The 19,145-nt window shown below is 42.8% G+C and overlaps 1 protein-coding gene across 5 annotated transcripts in view; it reads right to left on the bottom strand.

Moving 5' to 3' along the window:
• Window positions 1-19,145, bottom strand: part of sd (TEA domain transcription factor 1 homolog scalloped) — a 469,086-nt gene that overhangs the window by 323,447 nt on the left and 126,494 nt on the right. Inside the window, exon 2 of one of the 5 annotated variants that reach the window (XM_053775575.2) lies at window positions 848-918. The exons of the other annotated variants lie outside the window; for them this stretch is intronic. The gene's annotated coding sequence lies outside the window, so the exon portion shown is untranslated. The remainder of the gene's footprint in view (window positions 1-847; window positions 919-19,145) is intronic. 5 annotated transcript variants of the gene reach the window in all.

Below are 19,145 nucleotides of genomic sequence, written 5' to 3'. Positions count from 1 at the left end.
ACAACGCACAATCACACCTTGAATTCGTCTAATGACGACTGATGGTTTACTGTGTTGTGGTGAGGGTTAGACCCGACTACCTGGAGTCTGTTCCGTGGGTCAATGCCTCCGAGGCCCGGTACCTGACCATGGCTTCCCGATGGACGGTCTGATCAAGCAAGATATCCAACATGCCCCTCAGTGTGGGTAGTGTGAGCAGAGTAGGACCCATACCCTCCTGGTTCTGATGGAGTTATCGGAGTAGAACCCATGCCCCCACCACCCTAGCAACCGATCCTCATACATAAATAACCAACACTTATGACGACGTTTCGGTCCGATTCCCACTTGAAAACGTCAATTTTCTGACCTTGTGGGGCTTAATAAAGCCCCGGCGAGTGAAACGTAGCCTACGAATATAACATTCAAAAGGTTTTGTCTGCAAAACTGCGGCTAGCCAGGATTCGATCCTGCGCCACAATATATATATATATATATATATATATATATATATATATATATATATATATATATATATATATATATATATATATATATATATAGAGAGAGAGAGAGACACATACGATCCACGGTCAAAGTCACTTAGCTCACGTTTCTTCCATATTCTGATGTTTGGTCTTAACAACTAAACCCCCTGATCACGTATACATACTTTTAGGCACTGACGTGCTGCCATGTGATTGGCTGATTACATATTTGCATTAAAGTGGCAACTGAAAGTACATGTCCACTTACTCAACCCAGGAATATATTCACTTATGTGTAAACAGCAAGTGTAAAGAAACTAGCACTCGGGTGCCTATTTAGTACTAGGTGAACAATAAACAGGTGCAGCAGGTGTATTTACCACAAAGTGGTCACTAGCCCCATAGTGAGCAGTGAGTAGTATCTGGCGCCACCTGAGCCATTACAACGTACCTGAGGGAACAGATATAAATAATTAGAATCACAACACTTGTACATAATGGAATATCACGAATATAACTGCTAGTAGTAATCACAATAGCACTACGTATAATATGCTATCACGGACACAATTATATCCTACGTGAACCAGCCAGGTGTTGATAAAGGAGATATAAATGAGGTGCTGAGGTTATCTAACCAATATACTGGATATAATTCACAAAAAAAAATTGATTTAGAAAGTATTTAGGAAAGCAAGTGTTGTATAATCTACAACAGAGTTGCAAATAAATGTAATAAATTACCTAATGACATTAATGAAGCTAATAGCCTGGGTAGCTCTAAATGTCGGAAGATCTCACTTTCAAGGATCACGACAATGTCATTATCACAACCGCAAGGAAAATGATAGGATGCATAATGAGAACCTTCATAAGAAGGGATGCCAAGCCAATGATAATCCTCTTCAAGTCACTTCTTTCTAGGCTGGAGTACTGCTTAAGAGTAACAGCCCTTGTAAAGTAGGCAAAATAGCAGATCTTAGAGAATGTACGTAAAAGATTCACTGCTCGTATAAGTTCAGTCAAACAATTACTGGGTCTGTTTTAAGTCTCTTGACCTGTAGTCCTTGGAATGCAGGGGAGAAAGATGCATCATAATTTATACCTAGAAAATCCTAGAGGAACTGGAACCAAATCTGTACACAGATATCACTTCCTACGAAAGCAAAAGGCTCGGCAGACGGTGCCACATACTCCCAGTGAAAAACAACGGTGCCATGAATACAATGAGACAGCACAATAAGTGTACGGGGCCCAGGATTCTTCAACAATCTGCCGTTAATCATAAGGGGGGCTACAATACAACTCTTTTCTTTTTTTTAAGAAGGAACTGAATAATTTCCTAATATCAGTTCCTGATCAGCCGAGACGAGAGATTCGTCTCTCAGTACACCACCGGCAGGTGTTCTCAAGTACACTACCGGCAGATGTTCTCAGTACACCACCGACAGGTGTTCTAAAGTCGTATAATATTCAACGTGATTATAAATTATTTTTCTAAATGCTGTACCGATGATCAAAGTCCCAGGACCGTAACGTTTCCAGTAAACTGTCCTAGAGTTTGCATTTTCACATTTTTCCAACATCCTGATCTATATATACAGCAGGACATAAGAAAAAGCCTATCATTCTAAATGAAGTTCAGAAAAATTAAATAATCTACGTCTCGTCACATCATCAGCTAAGATATTAACAAACAGCAACACTCAACCACTTGACTGCCAGGTAAACTCCTCTATTTTGCCAAATGTTATAAATATCTTAGTGACCAACTACCCCTTAGTTACATTCACTGTCACAACTGAGTAAGACACGGAAACAAACACTAAAATAATGCTGTTACAAGTGACTTTAGCGCCCAAGAGTGACACTGAAGTAAGACTAGTGAGAAGGATGTACATGACTTGTATACGAACCTTCATAAGTTATGTTGTCACTAATTATATTAGCTGAAGAAAAAGTTATCAAAATTAGTCTCCGTCGCCGGAAAACTACCACACTCCTTAACATGACGGAGCTTGATATTCTAAGTGTCTGTTAAGGGTAACTGAACTTTTATTTTTTTTTTACAGGGATAATAAGAGCGTGTTAGATAACAGTGAGTGGAGGCAAATGGTTTCTGGGGCTTAACGAGCTGTTGGAGTTTGAGCAAGTTGGAAGGATTCAGGGTAGCCAGTTATCTGAACTTGAGTCCTGGAGGTGGTAAGTACAATCCCTGCACTCTAAAGGAGAGGTTTGGGATATTTACTGTTTAGAGGGACTATAACAGTTGTTATAAAGTTAAGTTGGTCCACGTACCCCCAGAAGCACATGACCAGTCATGCTTTACTTAAATTCCCCTGAGTGTCCTTGTGTTCTCAAGTATACAACTACAGCAGTATTGACATAGTTCCTTAAGATGCTCTTCATGACCAACCGAGCGAGTCATCAAGGCCTGAGTGGGAACATTTGTCTTCAATAAATAAACGGCTCTCAAAGTAGTGGTGGCTGTCCCACTCATCCCCATCAATCCTCCCTCTCCCCTTTATTGGTCCCACTTCCTCCCCTCTCTCCAGGCCTCGTTTTAAGTCATCTCTCTTTCCTCCCGGTCCCTTTAGCTCCATTCTCCTCTCTCCCATCTCTTTCCCTTCCCAACCTTCCCTTCTTCCTCCTCTTTACCTTCCCCTCACACCAACCCTTCCCCACCAATCCCGTCCCCACACCCTCTCCAGCACCCTATCAATCACTGGTCATCATAATAAAATTAGCGCCTGTAAGGGAGACTCATTACCACCAGCAGCCAGAGTAAATGTCTGAGTGTAAACAGATTAGCAACACCAACCCTGGACGACGCACACTTGACCGGGTCACCAACTGGACCAGACCCGGGCCGGGAGCACCGGCGAACCTCATCGATGCACACTTGACACTCCTGTCAAATAGGTGAAGGTAGAGAACCGTACACAACGATACAGGGTTATTAATACTTTAAAGAATAAATAGGCACAATACCGTAACTGGAACAATTCACAAATAACCCGCACATAGGAGAGAGGCGCTTACGACGACGTTTCGGTCCGAATTGTGTAATACTTTACTTACCCTTGTCTGTAACACTTCATCAGTCCTTGATAAAGTCGCTGGATGGCGAAACGTTCCCACAATAAAGGTATCTCACGTAGCATAAGTGCGTTTTATACATTAAATAAAAACGCAGCATAAACCAGAATGAAGATTACACGAACAGTATCATGAAGAGGGAAAGTTAACACAACAACAACAATGACAACGAAAACTATAATTTATCTGAAGTGGTAGAGTCTGTGGCTCATATTTGGGTAAGTGGGTGGGTGGATATTTACAAAGGTGGGTGACTTGACAATGGTTCTGGAGGGACCGAAACGTCGTCATAAGGTTCCTCTCCTGTGTGCGGGGTTTTGGTAAATTGTTCCAGCCACGGTATTACGACTTCTTATTCTCCAGGTGTGTGGATATTTGGATGGGAGGGTTGGTATGTGGGTAGGCGGGTGGATGAGTGATTGGGCGTGTAGGATGGCTGGGCGGTGGGGTTGTGGGCTGAAGGATGCGAGATCTGTGGATGGATGCATGCACAAGTAGATGGGTGATATTTGAATGGATTGTGCCGATAGTAGGTGGCGAACAGATTCTGGTGGGTGGGTGAGTGGGTAAGTGGGCGTAGCTCACTGGTGAAAGTATTAAACTCACAATCACAAGGACCCAGGTTCGATTAGCTAGCACTGAGAAACATTTGGGCAAGTTACCTTTCACACCCGCCAACCCAGCAATAAAACTTAAGTACCTTTACATTAGCATACCGTTGAGAGTTGCATCCAGGGAAATTACCAACAAACCTCTGGTTGTCCTCAAGAGGAAACTAGACAAGTTCCTCAAATCAGTGCCTGACCAGCCGGACTGTGGCTCATGCGCCGAACTGCGTGCGGCCAGCAGTAAATCGAAGTATTGTTGATCAGGCCTTGGACCACCAGGAGACCTGGTATTTGACCGGGCCGCGGGGGCGTTGACCCTCTGAAGCAGACTTCAGTCCAGTCCTGCTGGAATGTTATAGCTTGTGTAGGAAAACTTCAGCACAGCCACTACCTGAAGTATGCAATATTTTACAAGCATTGTTTCTTTTATCATTATCAGAACAAGGATGGAACAAGGGTAAAGTCATCAAGACGAAACAGGACAAATGCCAGATCGACCAGGTTGTTATGGATATGTGGACCAACGGCCCGCCAACAGCAACAGCCTGGATGACCAGGCAAGGACCAGACAAGCCTGACCCAGGGCCGGGCTCCGAGAGTAAGAAAACTCTCGAAACTCACAGGTATTGGGTAAAAGGCATCTATGTGCCTTCTTTGAATTAAAAAAAAATAATTACTCTCTCTGTCTCACACTTTTCTAACCTCATCAGCATCTACCCCAACTCTACCCCAACGCCCAAACTCTACACCTTCACCCCGACACCTCCACCCCAACAATTCCTCACCCATATACCACCCTCAGCACAACTCACTTAAAAGTCACTGACTTGAAATAAGAATAACAGAAATATGAACTAGAAGCAAATATTGACAAAGGTAACACAACGACTCTTAACTCCAACACAAAGGTAACACAACGACTCTTAACTCCAACACAAAGGTAACACAACGACTCTTAACTCCAACACAAAGGTAACACAACGACTCTTAACTCCAACACAAAGGTAACACAACGACTCTTAACTCCAACACAAAGGTAACACAACGACTCTTAACTCCAACACAAAGGTAACACAACGACTCTTAACTCCAACACAAAGGTAACACAACGACTCTTAACTCCAACACAAAGGTAACACAACGACTCTTAACTCCAACACAAAGGTAACACAACGACTCTTAACTCCAACACAAAGGTAACACAACGACTCTTAACTCCAACACAAAGGTAACACAACGACTCTTAACTCCAACACAAAGGTAACACAACGACTCTTAACTCCAACACAAAGGTAACACAACGACTCTTAACTCCAACACAAAGGTAACACAACGACTCTTAACTCCAACACAAAGGTAACACAACGACTCTTAACTCCAACACAAAGGTAACACAACGACTCTTAACTCCAACACAAAGGTAACACAACGACTCTTAACTCCAACACAAAGGCAACACAACGACTCTTAACTCCAACACAAAGGTAACACAACGACTCTTAACTCCAACACAAAGGTAACACAACGACTCTTAACTCCAACACAAAGGTAACACAACGACTCTTAACTCCAACACAAAGGTAACACAACGACTCTTAACTCCAACACAAAGGTAACACAACGACTCTTAACTCCAACACAAAGGTAACACAACGACTCTTAACTCCAACACAAAGGTAACACAACGACTCTTAACTCCAACACAAAGGTAACACAACGACTCTTAACTCCAACACAAAGGTAACACAACGACTCTTAACTCCAACACAAAGGTAACACAACGACTCTTAACTCCAACACAAAGGTAACACAACGACTCTTAACTCCAACACAAAGGTAACACAACGACTCTTAACTCCAACACAAAGGTAACACAACGACTCTTAACTCCAACACAAAGGTAACACAACGACTCTTAACTCCAACACAAAGGTAACACAACGACTCTTAACTTCAACACAAAGGTAACACAACGACTCTTAACTCCAACACAAAGGCAACACAACGACTCTTAACTCCAACACAAAGGTAACACAACGACTCTTAACTCCAACACAAACGTAACACAACGACTCTTAACTCCAACACAAGACAACATAACTCTGAGAGCATACATTATTATAATCATCATTGTTATTATTACTATTATTACTATTACTATTATAATAATTATATCGACGGAGATGGAACGAACCTTTAAGGAATGGGAGGTAATGAGGTCTGATCAGATGAAGGGGAAGGTAGCTCCAATTCCTTTGATCAAGAGCACTTTAATGGCATCAAGGTATCCCCCAAGTTATGAGGGGAAGGGACGGGAGGGGAAGGGGAGGGGAAGGAAAGGAGGGGCAAGCAAACCCTCGAAAATGGTCACAGGTATATCATGGAGAGGATCATTCTTAGAGCATCATTCTTACAGAGGATCATTCTTACAGAGAGGATCATTCTCACAGAGGATCATTCTTACAGAGAGGATCATTCTTACAGAGGATCATTCTTACAGAGAGGATCATTCTTACAGAGGATCATTCTTAGTGAGGATCATTCTTAAAGAGAGGATCATTCTTACAGAGAGGATCATTCTTACAGAGGATCATTCTTACAGAGGATCATTCTTACAGAGGATCATTCTTACAGAGAGGATCATTCTTACAGAGAGGATCATTCTTACAGAGGATCATTCTTACAGAGGATCATTCTTACAGAGAGGATCATTCTTACAGAGGATCATTCTTACAGAGAAGATCATTCTTACAGAGGATCATTCTTACAGAGAGGATCATTCTTACAGAGGATCATTCTTACAGAGAGGATCATTCTTACAGAGGATCATTCTTACAGAGAGGATCATTCTTACAGAGGATCATTCTTACAGAGGATCATTCTTAAAGAGAGGATCATTCTTACAGAGAGGATCATTCTTACAGAGGATCATTCTTACAGAGGATCATTCTTACAGAGGATCATTCTTACAGAGGATCATTCTTACAGAGAGGATCATTCTTACAGAGAGGATCATTCTTACAGAGGATCATTCTTACAGAGGATCATTCTTACAGAGAGGATCATTCTTACAGAGAGGATCATTCTTACAGAGGATCATTCTTACAGAGGATCATTCTTACAGAGGATCATTCTTACAGAGGATCATTCTTACAGAGAGGATCATTCTTACAGAGGATCATTCTTACAGAGAGGATCATTCTTACAGAGAGGATCATTCTTACAGAGGATCATTCTTACAGAGGATCATTCTTACAGAGGATCATTCTTACAGAGAGGATCATTCTTACAGAGGATCATTCTTAGAGAAAGAGAGGATCATTCTTACAGAGAGGATCATTCTTACAGAGGATCATTCTTACAGAGGATCATTCTTACAGAGGATCATCCTTACAGAGGATCATTCTTACAGAGGATCATTGTTACAGAGAATCATTCTTAGAGAGGATCATTCTTACAGAGGATCATTCTTAGAGAAAGAGAGCATCATTCTTACAGAGAGGATCATTCTTAGAGGATCATTCTTACAGAGAGGATCATTCTTAGAGAGGATCATTCTTACAGAGAATCATTCTTACAGAGGATCATTCTTACAGAGAGGATCATTCTTACAGAGCATCATTCTTACAGAGAGGATCATTCTTACAGAGGATCATTCTTACAGAGGATCATTCTTACAGAGAGGATCATTCTTACAGAGAGGATCATTATTACAGAGGATCATTCTTACAGAGAGGATCATTCTTACAGAGAGGATCATTCTTACAGAGGATCATTCTTACAGAGAGGATGATTCTTACAGAGGATCATTCTTACAGAGGATCATTCTTAGAGAAAGAGGATCATTCTTACAGAGAGGATCATACTTACAGAGGATCATTCTTAGAGAAAGAGAGGTTCATTCTTACAGAGAGGATCATTCTTACAGAGGATCATTCTTACAGAGGATCATTCTTAGAGGAAGAGAGGATCATTCTTAGAGAAAGAGAGCATCATTCTTACAGAGAATCATTCTTAGAGAGGATCATTCTTAGAGAAGATCATTCTTACAGAGGATCATTCTTAGAGAAAGAGAGCATCATTCTTACAGAGGATCATTCTTAGAGAAAGAGAGCATCATTCTTACAGAGAGGATCATTCTTACAGAGGATCATTCTTACAGAGAGGATCATTCTTACAGAGCATCATTCTTACAGAGAGAATCATTCTTACAGAGGATCATTCTTACAGAGAGGATCATTCTTACAGAGGATCATTCTTACAGAGAGGATCATTCTTGCAGAGGATCATTCTTACAGAGAGGATCATTCTTACAGAGGATCATTCTTACAGAGAGGATCATTCTTACAGAGAGGATCATTCTTACAAAGAGGATCATTCTTACAGAGGATCATTCTTACAGAGGATAATTCTTACAGAGGATCATTCTTACAGAGGATCATTCTTAGAGAAAGAGAGGATCATTCTTACAGAGAGGATCATTCTTACAGAGGATCATTCTTAGAGAAAGAGAGGATCATTCTTACAGAGGATCATTCTTAGAGAAAGAGAGGATCATTCTTACAGAGAGGATCATTCTTACAGAGCATCATTCTTAGAGAAAGAGAGGATCATTCTTAGAGAAAGAGAGCATCATTCTTACAGAGGATCATTCTTAGAGAAAGAGAGCATCATTCTTACAGAGGATCATTCTTACAGGATGGATCAACCAAGGCTGAGGGACTGATCACATCAAAATAACAAACTTCTAACAGTCCTCAGTCTTATATTCTACAGAAGGAGCGAAACGTCCTGCCAATAAAGACAGCCAAGTGCCGCTCATGTGTGTGTGTGTGTGTGTGTGTGTGTGTGTGTGTGTGTGTGTGTGTGTGTGTGTGTGTGTGTGTGTGTGTGTGTGTGTGTGTGTGTGTGTGTGTGTGTGTGTGTGTGTGTGTGTGTGTGTGTGTGAGTGTGTGTGTGTGTGTGTGTGTGTGTGTGTGTGTGTGTGTGAGAGAGAGAGAGAGAGAGAGAGAGAGAGAGAGAGAGAGAGAGAGAGAGAGAGAGAGAGAGAGAGAGAGCCTAAGTGATAATGATTCCAGCTCTACTGGAACGATCAGGGCCTGATCAACCAGGCTGTAACTGCTGGCCGCACATAGTCCAGCGTATGAACCATAGCCCGGCTGGTCGAGTACTGACTTTAGGTGCCTGTCCAGTTCCCTCCTGAAGACAACCTGGGGTCCGGGACACATTATGTTTTATTTTAGTGTACCAATGGCGCCCCAATTTTTCATTCCGGGTATCTTGCACCGCCTGCCCAGTCTTTTGCTTTCGTAGAGAGTGATTTCTGTGTGCAGATTTGGGACCAGTCCATCCAGGTGTAGATTATGATGTTTCTCTTTCGCCTGCGCTCCAATGAGTACAGATCAAGTGATTCCAAACATTCCCAGTAATTAAGGTGTTTGACCGAACTTATGAGTAGTAAAGGTTATCTGTACATTATCTAGATCTGCGATTTCGTCTGCCTTGAATGGAGGTTTTAGTGTACAGCAGAAATTCCAGCCTAGAGAGAACAAGTAATTTAAAAAAAGATCATCACTGGCTTGGCATCTCTTGTTTTGAAGGTTCTCATTATCCATCCTATCATTATCCTCGCAGATGTGATAGTGACACCGTTGTGATCAATCCCAAATCCTTCATACTACTTTTCCGCTGTACTGAGTGATTAGAGTTTGCAGCATATTTCCTCCAGTTTTCCATAAGAGAGAAGTTGGATTTTGTCCTAATTGCATATAATATGGTTTCCCTTGCCCATTGGAAAACTTGGTTTATATCTGCTTAGAGATCTACCGTGTCCTCAATGGATGACATTTTAATGAAGATTCTAGTATCGTGTGCAAAGGATGACACAGTGCTGTGGTTTATATCTCTGTCTATGTCTGATATGAAGATGAGGAACTGGATGGGGGCGAGTACTGTGCCTTGTAGAACAGTTTTACAGTGTGACAGCCTCCGACTTAACTCTATTTACCACTACTCTTTGTGTTCGATTGGTTAGAAAGTTGAAGATCTATCTGCCTACTTTGCAAGTTATCCCCTTTAGTGCGCATTCTGTGGGCTATTACACCATGATCGCACTTGTCAAAAGCTTTTGGAAAAATCTGTGTATCCCACATCTGCATTTTGTTTTTCTTCCAGTGCATCCAAGACCATATCATTGTGATCCAGTAGTTGTGAGAGGCAGGAGCGACCTGCCCTGAACCCATGTTGCCCTGGATTGTACAACAGTTGGGAATCCAAGTGATTTCCAAACATGCTTTTTAGAACTCTTTCAAAGATTTTTATGATGTGGGACGTTAGAGCTACTGGTCTAGTTCTTATCTATTGTTTTGCTGCCATCTTTATAGAGTGAGGCTATATCCGTTGTTTTTAGTGACTGTGAGACTTCACCTATGTCTAGGCTCCCTCTCCATAGCATACTAAGGGCACACGAAAGGGATTTCTTGCAGTTCTTAATGAACACAGAGTTCCACGAGTCTAGGCCTGGGGCTGAGCGCATGAGCATGTTGTCCATGTTTTTTACAAAATCTAGTAGAGTTAGGGTTATGTCAGAAATTTGGCATACACTGACAGGGTTTTGGGGCTCATTCATGAAAAAAAATCATTTGAATTGTCAATCTCTAAACTGATTAATACTGAGAATTTAGTATCTGACTCATTTCTTTGTTGTTATCTGTGTAAGTTCCAACTTGTCTGAGCAGCGACCCGTTCCAACTTGTCTGAGCAGCGACCCGATACTAGATATTGTTTTTGCCTTCTTTTTGGCATATGAAAAGAAATATTTTGGATTTCTTTCCATTCCGCTAATTGGTTTTAGGCCCTCTTCTTTCTTCTGGATCCTGTATAAATCATTTAACCTAAGCTCAATATTTTCCACTTCCCTGGTCAGTGCTTCCTTCCGTATTTCAGATAATTTAGCCCCCATGAAGAGCTCAGTGATTCTTCGCCTTCTCCTATAGAGGGAGTGTCTCTCTCTCTCGTTCTCTCTCTCTATCTCTCCAGCTTACTTATCTTCTTTTTTCTTAGGGGAATATACTCTGAACACACTTCAGCTGCCAGGAAGTTGATCCTTTCAAGGCACTGGTTTGGATCCATGATATTTAAGATATCTTCCTAACATGTTTCATTTAGGACATGGTTTACCCGATCCCAGTTGATGCTCCTGTTGCTGAAGTTGAATTTGGTAAAGGTACCCTCGTAGCTGTATGCATTTTGCTGGTCAAGACACCTGTGCATGTGAGTCTGGACTTCCATTAGACTGCGATCCAAATTAGTTGTTTCTGATATTGTTATGCTTCTTACCAGGTCCTCATTATTTGTGAAAGTACACACAAGAGAGTGTTACCATCATAGACAATAGGGTAACCTGCCTTACAGTGAGGGTGTTACCACCAAGTAACCATCATATACAATAGGGTATCCTGCTACACACTCCTAGTGTTACTAATTTTAAGTAAGGTTGACTCACTCCATCACTCACACCCACCATCCACACCCACCACTCACACCTCCTTAGAGCAGAAAAGCAGGGAGAGGGGAGGGAAGGAGGGAGGCAGGGAGGGACGGAGGGGAGGGGAGGGAGGGAGGAAAGGGAAGGAAAGGGGAGGGAAGGAAGGAAAGGAAAAATGCATGGGAAGAGAAGAGGGCGGGGAATAGGGAACAGAGGAATAAGGAAGAGAAAATGTGTAAGGAGACAAGGCAGATAAAGGGTAAAAAAAGAAAGGGGAGAGAGAGAGAGAGAGAGAGAGAGAGAAGGGGGGGACGTAAACAGAAGTTTATTTCTTATTATGCCAACTTGAATATATCAGGAAAGTGCTCTTACCTTCTTCTATAGGCAGCGGGATAGAAAAAGGAGTAAGATGGGGATGGAGGGGAGAGAATATGTGAGGGGACAAACGGCGATAAGGGAGAGGAACTTAGTCTGTGATTTACCTATGACAGAGGCCGCGAGGGCTGCCTGTTCAAGCAAGCTGTTGATGTCGACGTTGTCGACCTGCTGGTTCACACGTCACCACAGCTTGGTTGATCTGGCACCTCGTAAAGGCAGTATCTCAAGTCTCCTGCGGACCTGCACCTGCCTCTCTAATACAACCTACTCAACATTCTCCACCTTATACTTATGTATTCTTTGCTCAAGTAGATTTGTTAGTGACTTGATAAAGCCCATTGTGTGCGCGAAACGTAGTCAATAACAGATCACATTAAACAGCAGTTGTGTCTATTTTTCCATGGTGTATGATGTTAGTGCTGCTCGTCTGTAATTATTTTTGCCGGAGTTTTACTGCTTCCTTCGTGAAGGGGGAACTATGTCTGTGCTTTTCTTAAATCCTGTGGAACAATGGCTAATAACCTGGGGTAATTACCCTCCCGAGGAACTCTTTGGTCTATTTCTGGAGGTAATGAACTGCCGTCTGTTTACCTGGACTCGCTTCTCGTGGTCTCTGACATGGACAGGGACATAAACCATAGCACTGCATCATCCTTTGCAGACGATGTTGAAGAACAAGACATCTGTGCAACATTTGGAAATCTCTGTTGTTGAAACGTTTCGCCAGCCAATGGCTTCTTCAGTCCAACACAAAGAGAACGTAAAGTAAAAGGACACAAGTGCAACTAATGTGACATTTATTGTGGCAACGTTTCGCTCTCCAGGAGCTTTATGGTAATGGCTTGATAAAGCTCCTGGAGAGCGAAACGTTGCCACAATAAATGTCACATTAGTTGCACTTGTGTCCTTTTACTTTACATATTGTCGGTAATTCTACCAACTTTATTACAAAGAGAACGGTGGAAAAAGAGGAGGAGTTTGAGGTAATGAGTCCCTCAGCCTCCAGGCTGAGGGACTCATTGATTCTGTCAAGTTTCCCAAATGTTGCACAAGTGTCTCATTTTTCAACTTGTCGGTTTTCTAAACCATTTATCACATTTGCAGACGATACTAGAATCTGTATGAGTGTCATCCATAAAAAAACAAAACGAGCCTCCAAGCTGTTACCAGTGGGCCTCTGACAAGACAAATTTCAGTTACTACATCGAGTGACAATGTCAGAAGACCTCACGTTCAAGGAGCACGACGATGTTGTTATTGTAAATGCAAGAAAAATGATAGGCTGGATAACGAGAATTTTCAAAATAAGATATGCCAAGCCAGCCAATGATGAACCTCTTTCGGTCACTCCTTTTCTCTGGGCTGAAGTATTGCTGAGTAGGCGAAACTGCTGAGCTGGAAAATGCACAGAGAACCTTCACACCTTATGTAAACACAGTCAAGTACGTAAACTACTGGGAGCGCTTGTAGTTCCTCGAGCTGTACTTATTAGAACACAGGCGAGAAAGATACATCATAATGTACACCTGGAAGATACTGGTCTCAAACCTGTACACCGAAATAACTACTTAGGAGCAAAAGAGGTTTGGTAGACGACTGCAGTCCCAGAGTCTGGTATTTAACTAGTTCTAAGCACTTTTTACAAATAATACGAAGCGCTCGTTATAGTGTAAATAAAAGTTTCAGAAACCAGGTCCAGGCGGGTAAAGAGAAGGAAGGGAAGCGTGTGTTGGCCTCAACATCTGGGCACCATCAAGTCATACTCTTGAGTATCCCCTCCATCTCCCTCATCCTCCCTCCCCTCACCTTCCCATCCAACCCCTCTCCCCTCCATTAACTCCGCTTTCCCTCATCGTGTGCCACAGGGGAAGGGAAGACAACCTCGCTACCATGCCCCTTCCCTTGTCGTGTGCCCCGGGATGATGGAGGGGAGGGCCCTCCCCCCATCATGTGCCCCAGGAGAGAGAGAGAATCCCCAAGCCTGAAATCTTTCTAACTTCCACTCTCTCTACAATGAGCCTGAAGTGGCAGAGCTCTAGTTCCTGGGCCACCACGTAGGCATCACTGAGACCCCGCAACAGCTCCTGGGCCCCTGCATGTACGCGGCAGTGACGCACGCTCAGCCGTCACAACAAACGACGTACAAGACAAACAAACAAGCATGACTGCACACTTTCCTCGTAATCCAAGTTTGTAAACTTTAACTGTTCAATTCCTTGCAAGAGGCGAGCACTGAGGCAGCTGTTGTGACTACACACACGCACGTTACTCACCACCTCTACCACTTATTCTTGCAGTCCTCTACTTTTCTTCAAGTTATCTAGTCTCACCTAATATACCCATCAACATTTCTTATATCTGTCACTGGCTTGACCTCCTCCCTCCCCAGCCCTTTTCTCTCACTCTCCCTCAACAATTCTATTCTCTTTCTGCCTACTACCGCCCAACCTACCCCAGTCTCCAAATACAAACACATTCGACTTGCAATAACAAGGTTCCACGTTCGAGTCTCTGTCACGGAGAAACATATGGATAAGTTTCCTTATACCTGTGCTTATCCACCAGTAAAAATGGATGCCTGTGTGTTAATCTATAGTTGTGGGTCGCACCCTGGGGAAGTGTTAGAAAACTCTAATCTTGATGAGGTGTCATATTAATGAAAATAAGATACCAACTATATTAATAAAATTTCCTAAATTTACTTGTAACAGATAGGTGAACTGAAGATATAACTCCAGATGTACTCCAACTAACTACTGGATCACTATGACATGGCCTTGGATGCACTGGAAGAAAATCAGAATGCAGATGTAATATACACAGACTTTGCAAAAGCATTTGACAAATGCGATCATGGCGTAATAGCCCATAAAATACGTGCTAAAGGAATAACTGGGAAAGTGGGGAGATGGATCTTCAACTTCCTAACAAATCGAACACAAAGAGTAGTGGTCAACAGAGTTAAATCGGAGGCTGCCATAGTGAAGAGCTCTGTTCCACAAGGCACAGTACTCGCCCCCATCTTATTCCTTATCCTCATATCAGACATAAACAGAGATATACACCACAGCACCGTATCATCCTTTGCGGATGATACTAGGATCTGCATGAGGCTGTCATCTGCTGAGGACGCGGTTAACCTCCAAGAAGATATAAACAAAGTTTTCCAGTGGGCAACGGTAAACAATATGATGTTCAATGAGGACAAATTCCAACTACTCCGTTATGGAAAACTGGAGGAGATAATAACTAGAACAGAGTATACTACAGACTCCGGCCATACAATAGAGCGGAAAAATAATGTAAGGGACCTGGGAGTAGTAATGTCTGAGGATCTCACTTTCAAGGATCACAACAGTGCCACGATCGCACGTGCAAAGAAAATGATAGGATGGATAATGAGAACTTTCAAAACGAGAGATGCCAAGTCCATGATGATCCTTTTCAAATCACTTGTTCTCTCTAGGCTAGAATACTGCTGTACATTAACATCTCCATTCAAAGCAGGTGAAATCGCAGATCTAGAGAGTGTACAGAGATCCTTTACTGCACGTATAAGTTCTGTCAAGCACCTTAACTACTGGGAACGCTTGGAAGCACTTGACTTGTACTCTTTGGAACGCAGGAGGGAGATATATCATAATCTACACTTGGAAAATCTTGGAAGGAATGGTCCCAAATCTGCACACAGAAATCACTCCCTACGAAAGTAAAAGACTGGGCAGGCGATGCAAAATGCCCCCAATAAAAAGTAGGGGCGCCATTGGTACACTAAGGGAAAACACCATAAGTGTCCGGGGCCCAAAACTGTTCAACAGCCTCCCATCAAGCATTAGGGGAATTGTCAATAAACCCCTGGCTGCCTTCAAGAGAGAGCTGGACGGATACCTAAAGTCAGTGCCGGATCAGCCGGGCTGTGGCTCGTACGTTGGACTGCGTGCGGCCAGCAGTAACAGCCTAGTTGATCAGGCCCTGATCCATCGGGAGGCCTGGTCATGGACCGGGCCGCGGGGGCGTTGATCCCCGGAATAACTTCCAGGTAACCTCCAGGTATATTGGCTCCCATCCCTTCGCGTTTGTGTGTAACTGGTTAATGGTCTAAGTTGGACCGAAAAGTTTATTTCTACTATGTGCGGGTTATTTGTGTATTGTTGTAGTCAAGGTATTGTGCTTTTTAATTCTTTTAAATCTAAAGGGTTGCAACAAGACTCAAGTCCTGAAGCTGAGACTAGTGAGATCTTAGTAGTACCATGGTCAGGCTTGGTGCTTCCCATATATCCCATCCAATATACGTACTTAACAGCCTACGTGAGTGTTTCTCACCCAACCCACGTTATCGAACCCCTACATGACAGAGATACCTGAAGAAACTTGGAAAGAAAAGAGGGGGACACGATAACAAGGTAAATAATCCAAACATCAACAAGACAGACTAAATTGTTTGAGATGGGAAGAGGCTTTAAGAAAAAAAAAAGGAGCCATAGTGACGTACGATTCAAGGTGGTAATAAAGGTGGGACAAGCTAAAGGATGACTGTGTTCAGGTAAACTCAATACCCACCTTCACGAATAGGTATGGTGGAGCCCCAAAGGCCAGAAAGTGGTAGATATAGGTCAAACCAATTTAAGAGGGGGGGAGGGAGGGAAGGGGTGAAGAGCCGTGCCTCGACCCCCCACAAAGACACCTGGGTGAGTATACCTGGACAGGCACAATCACCTCGTGATAACAAGCAGGGGAGAGTAAGGTAAACATTAGCAGGTGAGACGGAAGCTAAGGTCCACCTGGCGTGATTATACGTGGGAATAACGACCTCAAGACACCAACACCAGTCATTCCCAGGGGACACGAGAGGGAGAGAACGAGGGAGAAGGTCAGGCTGAAGGAAGAGGGGGAAGGTCAGGGTTTATGGCAGAACGAGAAGAGGGAGGATGGACAAGGTTTAAAGGAAGAGGAATTGAGAAATAGGAAGAGGAATATCTGAAGAGTCAGAATATAGGTTAATCCAAATTGTTCCTGAGACAAGCAATAACGGTGCTAGATAGATAATACTGGTAATAGTAGTGGTAGGCTGGTGGTGGTGGTGGTGGTGGTAGTAGTGGCAGTAGCAGCAGCGGCGACGGCAGCGGTGTCGGAGGTAGTTAGTGGTAGTAATAACAGTGGAATAGTGGTACAGTTTTGAACAAATACCTTTGCAGCGGAGACATTAGAGACTACACAACAGGGACAATGAAAGCATATGAAGCAAGGAACACAGAGACAACACAATAAGTGTATGGTGGCCAAGAGTATTCAGCCAGTCTCCCACCATACATAAAAGACTCATTGTGGTCTTCAAGAGGGAATTGAATGCGTTGCCAAAGTCAAGTTTCCCATCAGCCAGGCTGTGGTTCGTACAGTGGACTGCATGCTGCCAGCATGAATCTACTCTCCAGGTAGATTCTAGGTAAGGAAACACGGACTGTACTTTACAGAACTCAAGACACAGCAATATCCAAGTAACAGAGCAAAGTTCCCCATCACTGGAAACTTGATTCACAGAGACACTAACTGGGAATCACAAGTGGAAAGAGAAACTCGGAGAAGAATGATGAAAAATTTCCTAAGCTAACGCTTTAAAAGACACCAAAAGGATATGAGGGGAGGTAAGAACCAGTAAGACTGGATCTACTGTTTTCTCTAAGTGAATCAGGCACAGACAAACATGGCAGTATGACTTAACTTCCTGCTGGAGGTGGAGACGACGGGGAGAAATAAGAACTAAATAATGTATGATAAATCTGATCATAAATGAGAGGTAATTACAGAGGTAAATAAACTGCCGATGAACGAAGTTCTGTGAGAAAGAGAAATGTAAGTCATGTCTGTACACGGATGACGGAGGTTACTTAAGATATACCAGGATATCACGGACAGAATTGCACCAGCAAGAAGGAAAAGAAATGTGAAGAATATAAAGAGCTCGTTGTTTATAATAAAGGTCGGAGAGAGAAGAGAGGAGAGAGAAAAGGGTCAAAAGTAAAGGGAATGGTGAACACAGAATAAGAGAGACAGCAGAAAACGAGGAATGAAGAAGCACTAGGTACGACTGCTCTAGGCTACGAAGACAAATAAAAAAAGACAAATCTAAAATAGCACAGCAGAGCCCAAGCTGACGTATGGTAAAATATACCTGGAGTATATCTAGAGAGGGTTTCGGGGGTCAACGCCCTCGCGGCATACGAGACCAGGTCTCGTATGCCAAAAAAAAAATATTACTGGAAGGAACCAGGTATTAAAACTGAAGGAGGTGAGTGAGGTGATAATAGACGGCAGTGAGGTATGTAAATAAGTAATGGGGTTCAAAGAGGTCCTTACTGGAGCATCTGGAAAGATGCCAGGATAATGCTAGGAACGAGAAGCAAAGATTACAGAAAATTTGAACAACAAAGGAATTTACGTGCAAGAAAACAGTGGGAACAGAGACTATGGCCTCAGGTGGAAGGCTGTCAGGAACTGTGCAACCTCTCAGTACGAACATGCAATAAATAAATTTTAAAGGAGAGTGCCAAACATTTGAAAGATTGCAAATTTAATTCTAATATATAAAAAGGAAAGAAAAGGAAGTACTAAATTATAGACCTGTTCTGTTAATTAGCATATTTGCTAAATTACTAGACGTGATTAATTTCAACATCTTGAAAATAAAAATAGAATCATGGGCGATAACCAAAATGGGTTGAGAAATGGGAAATCTTGTCTCACGAATCTACTAAACTGCAATGGTCTTCAACCTTCCTACACAAGTGGGCCGCATTTGATGGTCAAATGTATGATGAGGGCCACACGGTTTTGTTGACACTGTGTTGTGTGGAACCTACATAAAAGTGAATTCATAATTTCATGTGAGGGCCGCATCCATTTCCTAGAAGGGTCGCATGCTGCCCGCGGGCCGCAGGTTGGGGACTCCTGTACTAGAGTATAGTGACCTGGTGAAACGAATAAATCAGAGAGAGAGAGAGAGAGAGAGAGAGAGAGAGAGAGAGAGAGGGTTGACTAGATTACCTTCATCGACTGTAGGAAATCATCCGATATAGTGCCACCATGAGAATGCTATATGACGTGAAAGAG

Source organism: Cherax quadricarinatus, chromosome 10 (genome assembly GCF_038502225.1).
Source record: "Cherax quadricarinatus isolate ZL_2023a chromosome 10, ASM3850222v1, whole genome shotgun sequence".
Lineage (NCBI taxonomy): Eukaryota > Metazoa > Arthropoda > Malacostraca > Decapoda > Parastacidae > Cherax > Cherax quadricarinatus.
This window is presented reverse-complemented; position numbering and strand designations above follow the sequence as displayed.